The sequence below is a fragment of the Mirounga angustirostris genome, unplaced genomic scaffold (assembly GCF_029215605.1).
Source record: "Mirounga angustirostris isolate CCGP_5_RB_7025 unplaced genomic scaffold, mMirAng1.0.hap1 SCAF_5, whole genome shotgun sequence".
Taxonomy (NCBI): domain Eukaryota; kingdom Metazoa; phylum Chordata; class Mammalia; order Carnivora; family Phocidae; genus Mirounga; species Mirounga angustirostris.
This window is the reverse complement of record NW_026991713.1, coordinates 33,111,265-33,133,807: the sequence shown is the minus strand read 5'-3', so window position 1 is coordinate 33,133,807 and position 22,543 is coordinate 33,111,265. Positions and strand designations below refer to the sequence as shown.

Here is a 22,543-nt window from a genome sequence, read left to right as displayed (position 1 = left end):
GGGAAAGGATAGTCTGTCTAATAAATGGTACTAGGAAAATTGGATATTCACATGCAAGAGCATGAAACTGGTTCCCTATCTTATACCACTCAAAAAAGTTAAGTCAAAATGGATTGAAGATTTAAACATAAGACCTAAAGCTAGAAGTCTCTGAGAAGAAAGCATAGGGAAAAATTCCTTGACATTGGCTTGGCAATGATTTTTTGGATATAAGGAACAAAAACATAAGGAACAAAAGCCAAAACACAACAGTGGACTATATCCAACTAAAGAGCTTCTGCACAACAAAAGAAACAATCAACAAAATGAAAAAGCAACCCACTAAATGAAAGTATCTGCAAATCATATATCCATAATATATAAAAAACTCATTCAACTCAACGGCCAAAAAACCCCCCAAAAACAAAATAGAACAAAACAAACAACCCCCCCAACCAAATAATCCAATTAAAAATGAGGAAAGGACCTGAATAGTTTTTTTTTTTTTTTTTGCAAAGAAGGTATACAAATGGCCAACAAGTATGAATAGGTGCTAAATATCACTAATCATCAAGGGACTGCAAATCAAAACAATCATGAGATACCATATCATACCTGTTAGGACTATTATCAAAAAACCAAGAGATAAATGCTGGCAAGTATGTAGAGAAAAGGAAAACTTTGTTCTCTGTTGATGGGAATGTAAACTGGTACAGCACTATGGAAAACAGTATATATCCAAATAAAACAAAACCATTATCTTGAAAATATATCTGTACTCCCATGTTCATTGTGGCATTATTTTTAATACCCAAGGTATGGAAACAACCTTAGTGTCCACCAACACATGAATGAATAAAGAAAATGTGATTTGAACATATATACATAATTTATTTATGTCACATAAGTAAATAAAACTTAAAAAAATGTAGCAGTCCCATTATGTTTCTGGGATTTTATTTGCATGTTCTCTTCCTATAAATATATATTTACAATATTATATAAAAGGTACACTATTATATTAAAACCCATAATATTATTTAAAGGTGGGTATTATCAACCTTATTTTACAAATGACGAAATTGAATCTGAGGGGAGATCAAATGACCTGTCCAGTTTTGAACTGAGTGTAAGTGACAGAATCGGGATTTGCACTCAAGTGTGCTTAACTCAAAGGCCCACGGTCCTGTCGCTATACTCCTGTTAACCCCAGTAAGAACACACTATTGATAGCATACTTAGGTTTTAGATAGTGAGGTTCCATATTCGAAATTTTATACGAATAATGGCTAAAAAACATTTAAATACATTCTTTTGGTGGGTGAAGAAAATGAACACAATATTTCTGAAAATGTAATTTCCAATTCCTTATTAATGTGCTAATTATGTACATTCTCAAATAAAACATTTCAATACATTCTAATTATTTTATCAGATAAATATCAGTAATTGAATGATGAATGGTTTGAAAACTTTTTAGAACATTACTTTTTCAAATATATTTGTTATATTATGCATAAATATTTCTTTTGCTGCTTTTTCCCCTGAATAAATGTCTACGTTTTCTGTGCAAAAATATAATCATTAAATGGCCATACAGAAATGTCAACAAAATTCTATCTTGTATATTAATACATGCACTATCCAAGTATGGAAATCTTTTTACTTTTTTTTAACAACTGAAAAGGTTAGCTATTATTCATTCCCATTTATTTGCATATGAAAACATAATTCAGCTTTTAATGTCAAAAAACAAAGATCTTGAAAAGAAAAGCCATCTATTTCCCTAAAATGGAAGAACTTTTATTGTACCAAAAATAACATAAAAACTAAACCATTTGATCCTTTACCAATCTTTTTATTATTTGTAAAACACAGCAATTAGTATTATAAAACATGTCTCTTTCAGAATCTTGGAATTTAAAAATGTATTAAGGTTTTCAAAAACTTTATACTCTTACTTGTCTTTTGTCTCCTGTTGAGATGTGCATTGCAAATAAACGATCCCTCTTAGAAACCAGATTGCTGGAGAATACATAAAGAAGCCGCTGCCGTCTTCAGAAGAGGGTGCCCCTTCCTCCCAGTGGGCACAGCCCTGTGCTCATGGACATGACTGGGTGAGCAGAATATGGTCAGCCCTGTGCCCACCCACCCTCTCTTCTCCATCCTTGTGCGGGGCACATACTGTTCAAATGTAGACACTGGCCAAAGGACTTAAAAGTGCTTGTCAATTCAAATATCAACTGGATACTAATTTAAGTACCTCTTTACTCTAAAGGAGAAAACAAAAAAAATCTTGTTTTTTTGTCCAGCATTCAGTGCTCAATACATATTAAATTACTGATGAATTGAAGTGACAAATTAAACTTTATAAGAAAGAGAGTTAAATCCAAGTCTATCTCTGTGATATAATTCTTTGGGGAAGTCAGAATTAATCCTGGACAAAATTGCGAGGAAACAATTTTCTCCAATTTATCTGCTGCCACCATCTTTTATTATTTTTTCCTCCGCTGGGCAGGAATTTAAAATGAGTCTCTTAGACCTCTTCATTACCCCTTAGTAAAGTTATTAACATGATTTTAATTACTTTCTCTTGGGATCAAATCTTGGCCTGCAGGGCCAAATATCATGCTTTTAAATCATTCACAGGAGCTACAGAAATATGAAAACAAATTAGCCTCATTCATTCATTTAGTCAGCATCTATTTCCTGAGCCTAGGCCAGGTCTTGGGGTAGGCACTGTGGATAGATCAGTGAATGGACAGACTGGGTCCTCTCTGTCAGGAGCTTACCAGCTCTTCTGCAAAGTCCCTTACCTTTCAAGTTATGCCTTCTCTGTCCTTTCACTGATCTTTCATCATAAAGCTGTTTCAGAGGGAAGAGTTGCCTCTGAAACAGCTTCTTCTCCTGTTGAAGAGGGGATATGTGTCCTGGAGTCACGGAGCTCTCTGTGATTGGCTAGAGAGGAAGGTGCTCTGTGGTCACTCCTATACGACATGTTTAGCTTCTCAGGCGTAACAAGGTACAAAGTAGTGAAGTGACATGTTTTAGGGCCACAGTGGTAGTTTATTACAGAACTGGGATTAGAAACAAGGTCTACTTTTTCCTTACACAGGCTCTTGATGTTTAGACAATTTTCCTCCCGTTCCTCCACAAAACGTCCATGCCACACTAAGATAGGGCATCTGCTGGGTGTCATAGAGGGGGACATCTGCTGGTTACCGGTCTCTCAGTTGTCACCTGAATGGTTGTTAATGGTGAAGACAGACTCTTGAAGCCAGTGGAGACTGATATAATAAAGCATCCAGACATTTCAGCTCACAGGATCAAAATAGTACAAGGCTTTAAATTTGTGCACACTGATAAAACTGAAAAATGCAAATGAGCCTGAACTTGCCTTCTGCCCCAAACTTGAATGTGAGAACACATCTGAAGAAGCCGCACAGCCTCTAGCATGACATACATTACACACGAGTATATAGTCTATCTCCCTGGTTCATCTTCCCTCGTTTTCACCTTCTGTGCATTTATAGTGATTCTTTTGCTTGTGTTCTTTGTTCCACACCTTTTCTCATGCCGTTAATTGTACCTACGCTTTGCTCTACCCTTGTCCAATTGATCGTGTCTCGTTCTTTTTGAGACTAAGGTGAAATGCCACTTCATTTTCTTTTCTTTTCTTTTTTGGGAAGCATTTTCTAACCTACCAACTTACCACCCAGAGGTCAGTTAGGTCTCCTCTGTGCTCCCCTCCGCACTGCTCTAATACCCCACGGATGTCCCTGTTGGGATATTTTCCACCTGTTACAATAAGAGGTTGTATGCTTCTTTGGAAACTGTCCAAACACCTTTAAGTTAGATATTATGCCTTGCTCATCTCTATATCCCTTCACTGTTCTTGGCACACTCATGAAGATGTTTGTTGAACGAATAAATCATTGCTTAGCTGAGATAGGCAATTGTCATGGTGGCATCTCTTACTCTCAACCTACTTCTTTGTGGATAATCCTCAAGATGCCCTCTAGAAAGAACCAGATCTACCCCTTTGTAGACTCAGCTATAAGATACACTCTTTCTGTAAGGATTTTGCTTATAGCAGTTCTCCAGTTCTTATTTCAGAATGGCTATGGAGCTCTCCCAAAATCTGGAGTGCCATCAGCACCGTAAAGAACTAGTGGCTTTAAGGATTCACTTATGGAGCTCAGTGTGATAAGTAGTACACATATGCTTCTTGAAAGAAAGCACTCCTAGCTGTCTGAGATCCATCCAGGAGACACTTGAAGTTTAATATCTTCTTCTTAAGTCCAGCTACCCTGGTTGACAAATGGATTCCCCCACCAGGTATCGCTACCCTGAGCAGGACCAATGCAAATCCCTTTTTCCCTGCTTACGTGCAGGCAGGCTTTCTGTGACAGAAAATCTTTCAGTGCTTTGAAGCTTTTTGCAAATGATGGCACCTGATTTTGATCTTGTTTCAATTTAAATTACTTCAGACTTTTTTTTTTAAAGATTTTATTTATTTATTTGAGAGAGAGAATGAGAGAGAGAGAGCACATTAGGGGGGGAGGGTTAGAGGGAGAAGCAGACTCCCCGCCGAGCAGGGAGCCCGATGCAGGACTCGATCCCGGGACTCCGGGATCATGACCTGAGCTGAAGGCAGTCGCTTAACCAACTGAGCCACCCAGGTGCCCCTACTTCAGACTTTTATAGGGCATTCAATATATGGATTTTCACTTTAGGAGAATTCAAACAAATACTGAAATACTATCAGCGGGAAATATGAGCCCAATGAACCTAAGTAAGAATTTTTAAGTGTTCTCAGCAAGGTCCAGGGGGAAAATAAAGGGAGAGGATATAAGCCATTTCTGGCGCTATTATTAATGGTACCTTTTTTTTTTTTTTTTAAAGATTTTATTTATTTATTTGAGAGAGAGTGAGTGAGAGAGAGAGCGCAAGAGCGGGTAGGGTTAGAGGTAGAAGCAGACCCCCCGCCGAGCAGGGAGCCCGATGTGGGGCTTGATCCCGGGACTCTGGGATCATGACCTGAGCCGAAGGCAGTCGCTTAACCGACTGAGCCACCCAGGCACCCTTATTGGTACCTTTTAAAAGGAGGTGTAAAGCAACATAAGGGGCAGCTTCATTTACCATGGTACCACCTAACGAAAGACGAGGCATCTGACATTTACAAAAAAGGCTTCACGTCCCTAGGACTTAAATTCAATGAATGTAAAAATACCCTTAGTGTTGTGCTTGTAAAGCCAGTTCCTGTTCACTTAAAATCTTACCACTTCCCCAGTGGATAGAAGCCTGCTGTGTAACTTTCTTCAAGGAAGCAATCTGACTCACTTGTTCCCATCCAATTTTTTTATTCAAGGGAAAGCTGCCTACAGACAACAGTTTAGAGATGTTCCGTTTATTTCTTCCTGAAATGGCTTCCTGCTGCCTAAAATGTGCCAAAATGCAATTCAAATCAAAACCACAATGATACCACCTCACACCGGTCAGAATGGCTAAAATTAACAACTCAGGAAAATAACAGATATTGGTGAGGATGCGGAGAAAGGGGAACCCTCCTACACTGTTGGTGGGAATGCAAGCTGGTGCAGCCATTCTGGAAAACACTGTGGAGGTTCCTCAGAAAGTTAAAAATAGAACTACCCTACAACCCAGGAATTGCACTACTAGGTATTTATCCAAAGGATACAAAAATAGTGATCCAAAGGGGCACCTGCACCCCAATGTTTATAGCAGCGATGTCCACAATAGCCAAACTATGGAAAGAGCCCAGATTCCATCGACAGATGAATGGATAAAGATGTGGAATATATATACAACAGAATGTTACTCAGCCACCAAAAAGAATGCAGTCTTACCATTCGCAATGATGTGGGTGAATCTTCATCAAAAAGAATGAAATCTTACCATTTGCAATTTGCTGAGTGAAATAAATCAGTCAGAGAAAGACACGTGCCATATGATTTCACTCATATGTGGAATTTTTTTTTTTAAAGATTTTATTTATTTATTTGAGACAGAGAGCACATGAGAGGGGGGAGGGTCAGAGGGAGAAGCAGGCTCCCTGCTGAGCAGGGAGCCCGATGCGGGACTCGATCCAGGGACTCCAGGATCATGACCTGAGCCGAAGGCAGTCGCTTAACCAACTGAGCCACCCAGGCGCCCCCATATGTGGAATTTAAGAAACAAAACAGATGAACATAGGGGAAGGAGCATGGAAAAATAAAATAAGATGAAAATTGGAAGGGAGGCAAACCATAAGAGACGCAGAACTCTAGGAAACAAACTGAAGGTTACTGGAGGGGAGGGGATGGGGTAACAGGGTGATAGGCATTAAGAAGGGCATGTGATATAATGAATACTGGGTGTTACATGCAACTGATGAATCACTAAATTCTACCTCTGAAACTAATTAAAAATATTTTTATTTTTTATTTTTTTAAGATTTTATTTATTTATTTGACAGAGAGAGACCACGAGAGAGGGAACACAAACAGGGGAGTGGGAGAGGGAGAAGCAGGCTTCCCGCAGAGCAGGGAGCCCAATGCGGGGCTCGATCCCAGGCCCCTGGGACCATGACCCAAGCCGAAGGCAGATGCTTAACGACTGAGCCACCCAGGCGCCCCTAATTTAAAAAATATTTTAAAAACATCAAAGAGACTAGGAAAATAAAATGTGCCAAAATGAAACTGATAAAGGACAGCCAAAATATTTTCATGAAATCTCTGGGAAACAGTCACAGAGACACCAGAATGCTGTAAGTGTCCAGAGAAAGCACACTATATTTAGCAGAGTGATGTTAATAAACAACCCTTGGGGATGGTAGCACCTGACTTGAATTACTAAATGTAACACATAAGAGTCAGAAAAAGGTTAAAAGCAATGATGAGGGACATATTTAATGGAATTGGAGGCATAGAGAATATGGCCCCCAAAAGCCAAAAGTTTTCTAATTTGATCTACCATTTGGGTTACTGGTCATTTACCAACATCGGGCAGTGTTAACCAGAACAAGAACAATTAGGAAGGAAGAGATATAGGATTTTCTAGTCACATAACTGAACAAGGGATGGAGTATGAAAGAAGACTCTAACATGATGCTCAGATTTTTAACTTGTCTGACTGGGACGATGATGTCATTTCATTAGAAATAAATAAATAAGAATAACAGGTTTTTCAGGAATAGATTATGTGGTCAGATTGGGGAAATTTGTGTTGCTGGTATCTATTTGATATTTGGGATGGCAAGGTCCAGTAAATAGTTAATACAATGAGTCTGGAGCCTGTTATATAAATGGCCCAAAGATAGTCCCTGTATATCAGCCCCAAATCACTGCCACCTTTCAGAGCTCTCTGACCTGGAAACTTCCCATCTTCTACTGCATGACATCAGCTAAACACAGCAGTGTTTTCTCCAATTCTCCTCTTTCCTGGGGGTTTCCCTTGCCCTTTTCCCTTTGAGGCGGTGGCTGGAAGGTCTCCTTCAGGAAGGGACTTCTGTGCAATGCTGTCCAACGCCTTATAACAGGTGGTTATGAAAAGTTTCCTTGAGAAATAAACATTTGAGCAGAAATTTGACAAAGGAATATATATGAGTCCTATGAGTTAAATATGATATGCAGATGAAGAGGTGGAGGATGGGAAAGACTAGGGAAAAAGATTTCAGGCAGGGGGAACAGCATTCTGAAAATCCCAGGAAGGAGGAAACAGCCTGTCCACAGTACTGAAAGTGTAGAAGGAAGGAGCAGCACAGGATGTGCTAGGGAAGGCAGGTCGCAAAGACCTTGTTGGACCAAGAATAGTTTTGTTTTTTCGATTTCAAGAGTAATCATATGCTCTGAAGTGGGGGTGGGGGTGGTTTTAGCAAAGCTGCGTTTTAAAATAACTGCTCTGTCTGCACAGAGGAGAGCAGATTAGAAAAGGTCAAGAGCCAATGGGAGAAAGAGGACTTTGGGGACTTCTGTGCTATTCTGGGTAGAGATGATGTGACTTGGGCTCAGTGCTAGTACTGAAGATGGGTAATAAAGGACAGACTTGAGAGCTGTTTTGGAGATAAAGCTAAGAGTCGGTGGTGATTGGATCAAGCATGTCAACTCTAGAGGTATGTTCAGAATGACTCCAAGGGTTCTGACTTGCACAACTGGATAGTTCCCCAAGGACCTAGAGAACACTAATTGATAACAGTGTTGTTTTGTTTGGTTTGTTTATGTGTTTTCTGTTTGTCGTCATTGTTGATTCTTCCGGGTGGGTGGGAAGGTGTATTCATCTTCTAGAGCTACTGGAACAAAGTAAAAAATTAGATGGCTTAAACAACATAAATGTAGAGTCTCACAGTTCTGGATATTTAAAGTAGTCCTAGATCAAGGTAGCAGCAAGACTGGCACCTTCAGAGGGCTGTGAGGAAGAATCTCTTCTGTGTCTCCCCTACTGTGAATTGCCGGCAATCATTGGCATTCCTTGGCTTGTATAAACATCAACCTGCTCCTTACTTCATCTTCATTGGCACTCTCCCTGTGAGGGTGTTTATGTCCAAATCCCCCCTTTTTATAAGGACACCAGTCATACTGGATGAGGGGCCCACCCTACTCCAATATGACCTCATCTTAACCAATTACATCTGCAAGGACCCTATTTCCAAATAACTTCACATTCTGAGGTACTGGGGTTGGAATTTCAACATAGAATTTGAGGGGGACACAATTCAATCCATAACAAGGACATCACAGTTCAGGAGTTGACGTTGGCTCATACTGGGCCTCATAAATGTTTGAGATATTCTTTGATATTCCCATAGGAGATAGCGCTTCAAGGCAAGATCAAGCTGTAGATACAAATTATAAAATTAGGAATCATAATTATATAGGTATTAATTAATGCCCTGTGTATTGTTGATGTTAATTAGGGAAAGATAATAAAGAGAAGGTAGGATGGTACATTGAGCTTTATTGAAGAAAAATGACTAGAACCACATTTATTAATAATATCATTATTCAACTATCCATAAGGGCATATGGAAAGTACTGTATCGAAGACAGAACACGAAACTCATTATTTAAAGGAAACACTAAAACATCATCATCTTTCAGAACAAAATAGGAAGGTAATATGGGCTGGACTTCACCCTATTAAATTGTCATAAGCATTCTCTCTCCTTCCAGTAGCAGTTTAAAAACCTAATTTCTTCATAACACTGTGTGCATATGTCTGCATCAGATGGCTTGAGTTTTAGAGGTGAAGATTTGGAATGAGGTATTTTGAATGAGAACTTTAAAAAAAACAAAACAAAACTTAGCTTGGAGAATTGCTAGAGTTATTCCAAACTAATTTTGTTTTCCAGCAGCTACTGACAACCTTTCCATTTTTAGTTCGGTTTTTTTCAATCGTGGTTTGGGAAATAACGTAATATGTAAACATGCTGAGACCAGAGTCAGAATTTCTATGTATTTATGGACAAAGAACCAACATGTGTTTTGGACATTTATATGAACTACAAAGGAGCAGAGCAGCTTCAAAAAAATCTATGATTTGATGCAAGGAGACTATTATGAATCATATTTTGCCCTGTTCCCAGGACCCAAACAGTCTTTGAAATAAGTATGTATACAGTTCTATTTGGATCCTTCAGCCAAATGCAAAGATGAAAAGTACCCAGTAGATGGTTGGCAACGTCTTTGAAAAGAATCTCTTCGTCTCTTTGCAATGGGCTGTACATCAACCAGGTCAGCTCGATGCTTTTTGGCAACAGGCAATTTCTGAGAATCATTCTCATTGTAGCTCTTATTGAAGCAATCAGCATGCTGCATCAATCCAGAGGAGTCATCGGTAATGGTGCAGAACCTGTGTTGCTCCATTATTTGTGACTAAAAGCTAAGGGGAAACAGCTCCCAGAGCCACTCTGCCTCCGCAGCAAGGTCACACTCATTAACTGGGAAAGGGGTAGAATTCTACATGTAGCTCAATGCTCTGGCCCATTAGTCAAAGTTTGCCATAAATATGTAAAGGAGAGTAGCCTCTGTGATTTTGGAAGGGAGTGGGGAAATAATATGCCAACATGAGAATGGAGAGAACAAGCTTTTCTCCTTTCAAGAGCTCAATGACAGGAAGTGATGAAAGAGTTCAATATTAAAATAACCAAAGGAAACATCAAATCGATATCAAGAGGAAAACTGAATGAAATATAAAAGCCAGTGTATTTTGAAGTTTTTCTCTAAAATGATGAAGAGCAATCCAACTTTTACCTTTAGGTTGGGATGGCCTGAAAAATATTGTTAGTTGGCATTGACTTTATTTATATTATGTCAAAATATTTGCGTGAAAATTGAAACATTGTCAATGTATTTTCATCTGAAGTTTAAATAGAATAAATCTTTGGTAAAAAAAAAAATTCAATTAATATGTACACATTTATTGTATTACATAGCCGAGTTGTTCCAAAATATTTACATATGACACTAGTTCTCTGAGATATTAAATTTTTTTTTAAGTTTCCTTGATGGAGGAGGCCCCACCAGGCCTAGTGTGGTCATTTTCTTCAAGACACTGCTGAACAACTGTATGTGTCCTGGGACTATTCATCACACTGTAGGTTCGAAGGAATGCCAAAATTTTGATGCCTGGACAAATTACAAGTAACTTCCTATGGCTAAGGCCATAGGAAGCAATTATACCTCAAACCCAGATGTGAGATCCAAGAGATTGAGCTTGTAAAAGGTAGTTTTATAACCATATAAGGTAATTATGCTGAGGTTTCATGGTGACATGTTTAGGATATAAGAGATATAGAAAAACCCACTCTGAATTTCCAGTGACATGAAGGCCCACCTTGGGGCAGGGAGGATATCATTATCAGCTACTACATTTTGTCTTCTCTGAGGACTTGGGAACTTGAGAAGCCACTGTCCCAAACATTCCCATAATCTAATAACTCCTATATGTTTTGCTGAGTGGGCCATAACTTCTTTAGGATTTATTTGTCAGACTCCTCATTTTTGGCAAGCCTCTGGCCTGCTACTCTGAGAAAATATTTTACACAAAGTTTGGAAGATGCTCTGAGAAATTAATTCACTATATTTAAGATTCGGCACCACCCTTAATATGTTGATATACATTGCATATCACCATGAGGAAAATATAAGATTCAGGATTTCCTAAACTGATTGATTCAGAGAACTGTCTTTATTGGAACATTTATTGACAATGGCCATGCACACATTTTGAGAAATATCACCTGCACCAACACTAACTTAACAATTACTCCCTGAACCCCTTTTATATACCAGGCATGGTTATAGGTACTAGGAATACAAGGAGAACAAGCTATCTAAGGTCACTGCTTTGTGAAGCTTCTTTTCTAGACCTGGGAACAAAGATAATGATAAATTTAAAAAAAATAAATAAACAATAATATTTAACCTAGTAAGTTGCTTTCTGAAGAAAAATAAAATAAAATAACATGAAAAATTATGGGGGCAACTTTAGGTTGGGTGATCGGGTCCTCAGAAAGGATATGAAATGGTTACTTCCTGAGTTAAAATTTCAGGTTTAAACACCCTATGTACTCAGATTAAAGTTACGAACTTTTTAAATTTTTGGTAGAGATTGTGATAAATTTCTATTTTCCTTAGGTAAGGCAATACAAGAGCAAAATGAGCCTAAATTTCTTTTTTTATGTTTAAAATTTTTACTGGAAAATACAACTCAGAAACATGCATAAAATCTAAAAGTACAGCTTCATAAATTGTTATAAAGCAAAAGCTTGTATGATCACCCCCCTAGCTGAAAAAAGAGAACACTGCCAGAATCCCCACAATCCTGGGCAATGACCTTTCCATGAGGGCAATCACTGTCCTGACTCTTCTGGATCACCCTCACTTGTTGTTATGTATTTTATCACCAAAGTATGTAATGCTAACCCCTATCTATATCCTGGCCGTGTCTGTCTCATATATAGAATCATGCACAATGTTCTATTTGTGTCTTGCTTCTTTTGCTCAACATTACTTTGTAAGATCTATCCACATTGCTCTATGTAACCGTAGTTCATTGCCCTCTATTACTCAATGGAATTCACCACATACATTATGCATTTTCCTCTTGGTGGACATTGGAATGGTTTTAATATTTTGCCACTACAAGTAATGCTGCTATGAACATTTTTAAGTGTGTTTCTTGGTGCATTTAGTTACATATTCATCTAGTCTGAAACATATATCGAGGAGTGGAACTGCTGGCTCTTAGATGATGCATTTCTTAAATTTTCTAAAGAAAACCAAACTGCTTTCTAAAGATGTCATACCAATTTATAATCCCACCAGTGATGTATGAAAATTCCTCTACACTTTTACCAACATTCTCTACTCTCAGTCTGTAATCTTAGTCATTGTCACGCATATACAGTTGTATTGAATTTTGTTTTTAATTCACATTTCCCTAATGACTAATGAAATTGAACACTTCCTCATATCTTTACTGGCTATTTAAATATCCTCATTTTGACATTTATCACCTAGAAATCAATAATAAGACAAAAAAAATCTTTTTTCTTTTTTTACACTATTGCATGGTACTGCAAATATCTTTTAAATAGAATTGTGGTGTCTTTCATTCTATTGATGGTATTATAAAGAAATGATTATCTTTAATTCTATTGTAGTCACATTTGTAAATATTTTCTTTTATTTATGATTAATCCTTTGTGTGTTTAAGAAATCATTCACTGTCTTGTGAATTTTTCTGTAATGTTTTGAAAGCTTTAGTATTTTACCTTTCCTGTTTAGATCGAAAATCCACTTTGCAATGATTTTTGTATAAATGTGGAGAAAGGGTAAATTTTCTTTTTTTCCATATCGGTATTCATTTTCCCAGCATCACTTACTGAGGAGTCTTTACTTTTGCCACTATTCCAAAGTGTCCAATTTATCAAGAATTGTGTTCCTTTATGCTTGGGCGATAGTCTGGAATTTCTACTCATTTCCATCAGTTAAGTTTCTGTCCTTGAAGCATAAATACACTTTCATTATTACTATAATCTTGTAATAGCTCATTAAACAAGTTTTCCTGATTTTAATTTCTTTTCAAAGACTGTTAGTTATTCTTGGAACTTGCCTTCGATTAAAAATGTAGAATTTACTTGTTAAAAACCACATACACACACACACACACACACAAATAAAACCTGCAAGGATTTTTATAAAGGTCTCATTAAATCCATAGATCAGTTTGGGAAAAATTGGCAACTTCATACTATTGAGTCTTCCAATCCATATACATAACTGAGTCTTTCAATTCTTTTATCTAATCCTCTTTTAATCCTTCTCAATAATGTATTTTTAAAAAGTTTTACATAGATGTCTCACAAAGTCTTGCTAAGTTTATTCCTAAATATTTGATACTGTAATTGCCCTTATAAATAATAACTTATTGTTTTACTGCTTCATAGCAGTATAATTTCTTTTGTAGCCTATACGATCTATTTAAGTCCTTTGCCCATTTTTTGTTTATTAGATAGTTTGCTTTCTGTGAGATGAAGTAGCTCAGTATATATTCTGGATATTAATCCCTTATCAGATATGTGATTTGCTAATATTTTCTCCCACTCTGTGTGCTGCCTTTTTACTGTTAATGGTGTTCTTCGATGCATAAAATTTTTTTAAATTTGATAAAGTCAAATTTGTCTACTTTTTTCTTTTGTTACTTATGCCTTTGGTGTCAGATGCAAGAAATTTTTGCCAAATCAATGTCATGAAGCTTTTCCTTTTTTTTTTTTAAAGAATGTTTCCTTTTTTTTTAAGAATGTTATAGTTTCAGCTTTTATCTTTACATCTTTGATCCATTTTAAGTTAATTTTTGTATTTGGTATTAGGTAAGGGTCCAACTTCACTTTTTTGTATGTAGATATCCAGTTTTTCCTGTATGTATTTATTGAAAAGACTGTCCTTTTCCTATTTAATGATATTGACACCACCGCTAAAAATCATTTGGTTATCTGTGTGAGCATTCATTTTGGGGCTCTCTATCCTGTTAAAATGGTCCGTATGTCCATCTTTACACCAGTACCACACTGTTTTGATAAGTGTAGTCTTGAAGTAAGTTTTGAAATCAAGAACTGTGCTTCCTACAACCTTGTTCTTCTTTATCAGAAATTCTGTATGATTTAGGATGGGTTTTTCTACTTCGGCCTAAAGCTGTGCTAAGATTTTGGAAGGGGCTGCATTGAATATGTAGAGTTGACCCTTGAACAACGTGGGGGTTAGGGGTACTGACTATCTGCACAGTTGAAAATCATATTTTGTATGTTATATACTGTATTATATACTATATTCTTAAAATAAAGTAAGCTAGAGAAAAGAAAATGTTATTAAGGGGCACCTGGGTGGCTCAGTTGGTTAAGAGTCTGCCTTTGGCTCAGGTCATGATCCCAGGGTCCTGGGATCGAGCCCCGAATGGAGTCGGGCTCCTTGCTCAGCGGGAAGCCTGCTTCTCCCTCTGTCTGCCACTACCCCTGCTTATGCTCTCTCTCTCTAGTGCTCTCTCTCTCTCTCTCAAATAAACAAATAAAATCTTTTTTTTAAAAAAGAAAACTGTTATTAAGAAAATCATAAGGAAGAGAAAATATATTTATAGTACTGTATTATATTCATAAAAAAAAATCTGTGTATAAGTGGGCTTGTGCAGTTCAAACCTGGGCTTCCAAGGGTCAGCTGGAGATCATTTTGGGTAGCACTGATACCTTAATATTAAGTCTTCCAGCCTGTGAACATGAAAATATTTTCATTTATTTATGTCTTTAATTTCTTTCTGCAATGTTTTATAGTTTTCATTGTATGAGACTTTCACCTCCTTGATTAAGTTAATTCCTAAGTATCTTATAATTTTAATGCTATTATAAATGGAATTATTTTTCTTAATTTCCTTTTCAGATGGTTCATTGTTAGTTTATAAAAATGCAATGATTTTGTGTGTTGATTTTGTACCCTGATATTTTGCTAAGTTTGTTTATTAGTTCCAACAGGTTGTGTGTCTGTTTGTCTTGGGGAATCTTTAGGGTTTTCTACATATAAGATCAAATATCTTGTAACAGCAATTGTGTCTCATTATGTCTCCTTTTTCTCTAATACTTTTTGTAGTAAACTGGATTAATATAAATATTTGTGGACAATTTTAAAGGGATAATAAACAATTAAAAAGTAGTTTGAGGAATGTTGGTAGAGGTGTGCCCAATGATGTAAATCCATCTACCTTGTAGTTGAAGGGACTTATTATTGGTCAGTTTTAGATCTTTGAGCTCCTGAGCATGGCTGCATCCCTGCTCCTCAGTTCACTGTTGCTCTGAGTAACTGTGAATCCTCAGGCCTAATTCACATGTGTCCTGGAGGGTCTCCGAGATACTCCTTTGTTGTAATCAAAGATGAGTTAAAGGAGAGGATATACTTACAGCTTTTTTTTTAAAACCCTTTTTATTTTAAAGAGAGAGAAAGAGCATGAACGGGGACAGGTGGAAGGGGCAGAGACAGAGGCAGAAGCAGGGAACCGGATGCGGGGCTCGATCCCCAGGACCCTGGGATCATGACCTGAGCCAAAGGCAGACGCTTAACCGAATGAACCACGCAGATGCCCCTACTTACAGCTTTTTAATTATTTTGGAAAGTAGTCTTTCCTGATCTTACCAGAAAAGAGAACCCGTAAGTTATCTTTACATACTCTAGTATTCCTTTTTACATCGTTATAAGTTCCATCCATTTTAAAGTCATCATTGGCATAATTTTCAGTTGCAATTATATACCTAGAAATAATTTCATAGTAAGGTGTACAAGGTGATAAACCCATCAATTATAGAATCTTATTCTTGAATTAAAAAGTAAACTTCAGAGAAGCACAGAAAATATCCATAAGACTATTAGTGAGCAAAAGAAAATTTAGAGATGAAGTTTTAACTATTTTTATTTTTTGCATTATATTGCCACCTAATGGATATAAGTGGTATGAAAAGGAAAGCTTTTTTTTTTTTTTTTTTTTTTTTTAAGCCTCGAAGGCAGGAAGCTTCATCATAGTCAATAAATACTGAAAAGAATCAAGAGATAAGTATAATATACACTTTTCTTTTGGTAGATTACCCTAAAATTAATCAAGTAATGGTTACATATTTGCATATTGGTTTGAGAATGAGTCAAGTTTAAGCCACACACATTAATGGATATGTTACTCTTTGCTCAATTTTTAACTGTTTACCATAAAACTGGATCCTTAGGATCTTGGCCAGATCCAGGAAGGAGATAAATAAATGGATTAGAGGAGCTTGCAAACATTCCCTTCTTTAATCCCACCATAATGCTTCTGAGTGTAATGGAAATATAATGGAAACCAGTTTTCTGTCCCTTCTTGTTTCTTGCATACATTTTAATATTCTTTTCTTTTTTCTTTTCTTTCTGTACATCTGCTTACAGAGGTGAGCACTAGCTCCCTGGAAAGTAGGAGAGGAAATGTCTCAGAACCAGCAATGAATGTGGCTCAGTTTCTACTGAACTACTTACCTAAAGACAAGAATACACCATTGTCATGAATTTTGATTTCTTGATAAAAACTATACGGTCTAGTATTTAATAAGAGTATGTCTCCTATTCAATAGTCCTACCATTTATGTTAAAGGAGTATTTTTCTTGTTGATTACAAGGAGCCCTCTCTAGCTGAGAATTCCCCTGCTAAGCACCAAAAATAGGGAGCTAATACCAGCTAATAGTGTTCCCTGTCCTGACATTTCTAAACTCACATGAAAAGAGAGGTGTCAGTTAATTCTGTCACATTGTGAACCAGCATTTCTTGTATAATATTATAGGAATTACAATTTGAGTTGAATGTATACTGACCATAAATCACATGGTATAGCTTGCATTTTAAAATAAAAATATTGCTGTTTGCATCTTTATCTCACATTTGAAATAAAAATGAAGATTTCCATTTAATAGAGGCTTAATGGTACAAATTGCACTATAAAACCACTATCCTGGCATTGCTAACTCCTTCCTTAGTAGTATATAAGATTTGTATATTATACGTATGATTCTCTGATGCTTAGAGGAGTTAAAGACTGCAGGAATTATAATGCACTTAGAAAACTTGGTGGATGTCCAGAGAAGAATAGTTTGATGATATATAATAAGACATCATTAAATATTAATCAAATAAGCAAAAGAATGGCTAAATGAACAAATGAACAGATGTATTAGTGAATAGAGTGGCAAATGTCTATAAAGAGGTTCTTTCCCTTCATGAGTACAAATAGTAAGCATAAAAAATTATCTTAATTTGTCCATTAGTAGAACATTTTTTTTTTAATGTTCTGCTTCTTCTATGCATACCCAGTGGTGCCCTTCCTAGGATTCTTGGGGGAGGGTTGTCACTTAAAGTGGCAGCATCCCTAATAGTTCACCCTGATTAATTCTCTACATAAAACAACCAGCTATCCAAATTAGAAAAAAAAAAAAAAAAGAGAGAGAGAGAGAGAGAGAGAGAGATCCCTGGTCTGCTGGGAGGCATACAAAGAGAAAGTTGCTATTAGGCTTTTAGATTCCAAAGGTGTTATAGTGGGAGTGGTAGTGATGGTATGTATGTGTGTACTTATAGGCTTCTCGTTTTGTTTTTTTTTAAAGATTTATTTATTATTTATTTGAGAGAGAGAGAGAGAAATTGGGGGGGAGAGGGAGAGAATCTCAAGCACACGCCCCACTGAGCACGGAGCCTGACATGGGCCTTGATCTCCCAGACCCTGAGATCATGACCTGAGCCGAAATCAAGAGCGGGTCGCTCAACCAACTGAGCCACCCAGGTGCCCCATCATGTTTTTCCTAAAACCATCTTGCAGGACCTTCCCCATTTACCATATTCTGGACACTGTTTAACAAGATGGACTATAGTATACAATAAGGGAAGATAAAAATTGGTATCCTTGGGATGCAAGGTAGGCCCAGAACCAGTGAGTTATCACCAACGGAAACACATAAGAGCATTTTGAGGCACATATTAGTGAAAGCCTCCTAAATAGAAGGTGTAGGGATTATCAGCACTAAGATAAAATCAGATGGAAAAGTCTGTCAGTATTTCTTCTAATAAGCTATCCTAGTAGAAAACTAGAATTTTGAAATGAAAAAAGAAACTTTTAAATAAAATGCTTAATAAACACTTATTTTTCTTTTTATGGAACACTAATGACTAAACATCGAAATCAGTTCAGAACTAAAATTTTCAGTGAAGTCACAGGGTTATTCTGGCTCTAAAGAAAACTGTCGTTGCTCTACAAATAACAAACTCATGATTTGTAGGAAAGTACAGCTGACTCTTGAACAATGCAGGGGTTAAAGGCATCCATACCTCACACAGTAAAAAAATTCACATGTGAACTTTGACTTCCGCAAAATGTAATAGCCCACTGTCAACCAGAAGCCTTACCGATAACATAAACAAGTCAATTAACATATATCTTATATGCTATATGTATCATATACTGTATTCTTAACAATAAAGTAAGCTAGAGAAGAGAAAATGTTAAGAAAATCACAAGGGGGGCGCCTGGGTGGCTCAGTCGGTAAGCGTCTGCCTTCGGCTCAGGTCATGGTCCCAGGGTCCTGGGATCGAGCCCCGCATCGGGCTCCCTGCTCTGCAGGAAGCCTGCTTCTCCCTCTCCCACTCCCCCTGCTTGTGTTCCTCCTCTCGCTGTATCTCTCTCTGTCAAATAAATAAAATCTTAAAAAAAAAAAAAAAAAGAAAATCACAAGGAAGTGAAAATACATTTAGGGTACGGTATTGCATTTATTGAAGAAAACCTGCATTTAAGTGGACTTGCACAGTTCCAGCCTGTGCTGTGTAAAGGATGACTATATTTGTATAAGTTCGCTATTGTGCCACAGCAAATTGCCACAAATTTAGTGGCTTAAAACAACATAAATATATTCTCTTGCTGTTCTGAATGCCAGAAGTCTGAAATCAGTTTTACTAGTTGCTAAGTCAAGGTATCTGCAGGCTGGTTCCTTCTGGAAGCTCTGAGGGGAGGATCTGTTTCCTTGTCTCGTTCAGCTAGCTTCTCGTGGCAGCCTATATTCCTTGTTGTAGCCCTGTAGCCCCTCCCTCCACCTTTAAAGCTCATCACTCCGAATTCTGCACTCCTCATCACATTGCCTTCTCCTCTGCGGTTTACTCATCCTGCCACTGTCTTATGAGGACCGTTGCAATCACATGGGGTCCAGCCAGCTAATCTAGAGTAGTCTCTCTATAACATAATCTTAATTTATTTCCATCTGCAAAGTCCCTCTTGCCATATACGATAATATACACAGGTTCTGGGCATAAGATGTGGACATATCTAAGAGCCATTATTCAACCTACTACAGTCCCTATGTAGCTGAAGTAGATAGCTGTGAATACTTATTTAGAGGGCAATGATTTGGGGATCGGGTAGAAAATGAAATTCTCATAGAGGCATTTATGAAGATTGGTAATTATCAATTATCAATCTCCTATTCAAATATTCCAAATATTTACATTATAAGCACTTACATTTTAGTAAATTTTTGTTCAACTCTTACTCTCTTTTACATTTCATATTTTATTGCATCAAAATTAATTTAAACCAGACGTAAAAATTAAAAATATATGTTTTCATATATTCTCACGTATTTCTGCCACTTTATTTTCAAGTAAATATATTTGCATGGATTTACACTATTTTTCCTTTAATTTGATTGAAAATTCAAAACTCTAAATGAAAAATAAAGTAAGAATATGCTAGAGGGAAATGAAATTAAGAAGGAATGTAAGTAGATAGACCTCTACATTAAAGGCGGTTAGGGAAGCATAAATATTGTTGACCACTAGGTGGTACTGCTAATCCACAGAATTGTAATAAAGCAGCTCTCAAGATTTTATTTCTTTTGAAAGTTTATTCCTTTTGTTATTTTTAGACTAATTGTTAACGTAAGGTTTAAATTAGTCAACCAGTGGTTTCTCACATAAATACTTTGCCAGTGAATTTCAATATCACATACACATATTTTATTTTATGCAGCCATGTTCTTAAAATGCGGGAAGAGGGCAGTTTATAGGTAATATTTCTGCAGGTTTTTTTTTTTTTAATTATAATTTTCTGTTTTTAAGTATCATAAAGCTAGTAAGAGTAAAGTGTAGTTACCCAGACTCCTTCCTTTGAAGATATAGGCAAGTATCAATACAGAAAAATTAAGTTTTTAAAGAATAATATTTATATGCTGAGATTTTAATGCTATTAAATCTTCATAGAATTGAACAACACCTATTTTGTTGTTCCAAATGGATATTTTAAAAATCAGACAGTAAAACATATGTGCATTTCTCTAATATGTTCACAGCCTTAAAATAATACGGGACCATTGTTTACAATAGATTTTTGTGCTATTAGAACACTAATTCTCATATCTTTATACATGTAAATTTCCAAAAAGTAAATTTTGACAAAAATGTCAGCAGAACTGCATTCTTTAGGCCATAGTGAATGTTATCATCTTTGTCAGAAGTAAACGTTATGCAAATACAGGTAAGATATTTTTTCCTAATTAATTCAAAACTGCTTTTTACAAACTCAGATTCATGAACAAGAGAATCAGATGGAATATCTCTTAATGGAAAAGGGTTGAATCCAACTGATTTGTAGTTCTGAAGGATTGTATTCATACTGCCTTTATTTGTATGCTAGAAACAAATATAAATCTTTTTTGGGGGGGCAGATAACATCATTCTACATCTCAAAACACCTGAAAATTTTCATATTCAATGCCTAACATAGGCAGATCCTTATAATGGGACCATCATAGAGAGTTTAAAATAAATGTACTGTATATGTTCAAGGAAATAATAAATGAGACTGAGAAATTCAGCAGAAGTCTATAAAAATAGCCCAAAGCAACAATGAAGAAAAAGACTAGAACTCAAAGTACACTAGGTGAAATAACACAATGGGTGGTTTCAGTAGATTAAAAAAAGAGCTTTAGACAATATCAGCAACATTAAAGATAAGTCAGAAATACATGTATATATATACATATATATATAAAATGAAGTAGAGAGAAACAAGAACTTGAAAATTACAGAAAAGAGCAAAAGAGACACAGATAAAGTGGATGTGTCTAGATGTGTGTGGTGGGGTTTTAGGAAGAGAGTCTTAGGAAAAGAGCAAAGTGAAATACACATGGCAATGCTCAATATTGTCTCATGAGACTTTTGTTTCTTCTTTGTGTATTTGTTACATATTTACCGAATTGAGACAATGTCTGGTATCCTGGATCTCTCTACTTGAAGACAAAACAAACAAAACTGAGAACTACTCTGTTAAATTATGCCATTCACAACAGCAGAGCCTGGATCTTTCTCACAAAAATAAGCTTTCCCACCCTTTGGCAGAAATTGTGCAGGAAGCATTTCTCAGTGAACCAGAGAGATTTTTAAAATTCTTTGAAGACAGGGAAGTGGGTTATAACATCAGGAAGGCCCTTTGAATATTGAAATTTGAAATGGAATAAAATTTAAATGTTTCCTAGATTAGTAACTGCGTATGTAACAACTTCATCTTAATTACAATAATTTATAATGGATGCTAAAGAGATAGTTCAGTTGTTATTTTAGCAGAAGAGTAGGCACCTTCGGACACTTTCGTTGCACAGATTTAACATTTGATCTGGGTTGGTGGTTCCTGCTAATCAGGAGGCTCCGTGAATAACAAAATCCAGTTCTACCATGGTATCAGCTACTGGACTCCAAGTCAATCACTCCATCTTGAATAAGTCAAAAAATTAATAGGTGTGGGTTTTGCTCTGCGTCGTGTCTTACAGAGTTATGGGAATCAAACATTATCAAAAAGATAGAAGTGGTCAAAACTGGACTGTCCTTCAACCACAGATAGGCTAACCAACATCTCTTGCTGGTGGATCTACCTCCAGAAGTCACTCTTTGATATGCTCACACTTTTAACATCCAGCCCCACTCTGCTCACTTATCACAACTGGCAGGGCACTCATGACCCCAGGGTTTCTCCCTCCCTGATGCTCCCTTCAGCCAGAGACATTACTGACCCTACTTCTCCACATAAGTTTCCATGCTCTATCCATTTCCTTTTAGATCCTCCCTAGATCTCTATTTGTAACTATTGCTTTTGCTGGCACTTTCCAGTCACTATCCAGTTTCCTGGAGTCATCTCTAGACTTTAATTTATTTTTAACTTTTCCTGGTTTTCTGGATTTTTCTATTTTTAATATACTAAATTTGGAGGTAAAGGTTTAATATTTTCTTCTAGATTTATTCTGCTTAAATATAAGCAAAATACCTTATACTGTGTAATTTTATAATACTCTTTTTACAGAAAGTATTGTTGCTGCCCTCACTGGATAATCTGATTTGTGGATTTATGACTGCTTAAGAACTGACATTAATATCTAAATATGGCTAGGGCAACAAAAGTGTCTCAGTCTTATATAAAATGAAGATAACAATGCCCAGCTTTCTTTATTTACAGGGGAACTGCAAAATAGTGTATAAG

At 36.6% G+C, this 22,543-nt stretch overlaps 1 long non-coding RNA gene across 1 annotated transcript in view; it reads left to right on the top strand.

Annotated features, from left to right (window-relative positions):
* The first annotated feature begins 7,988 nt into the window (after positions 1-7,988).
* Positions 7,989-22,543, top strand: part of LOC123838110 (uncharacterized) — a 270,249-nt gene continuing 255,694 nt past the window's right edge. The window contains exon 1 of the long non-coding RNA XR_006789434.2: positions 7,989-8,092. This is a non-coding gene — a long non-coding RNA (uncharacterized LOC123838110). The remainder of the gene's footprint in view (positions 8,093-22,543) is intronic.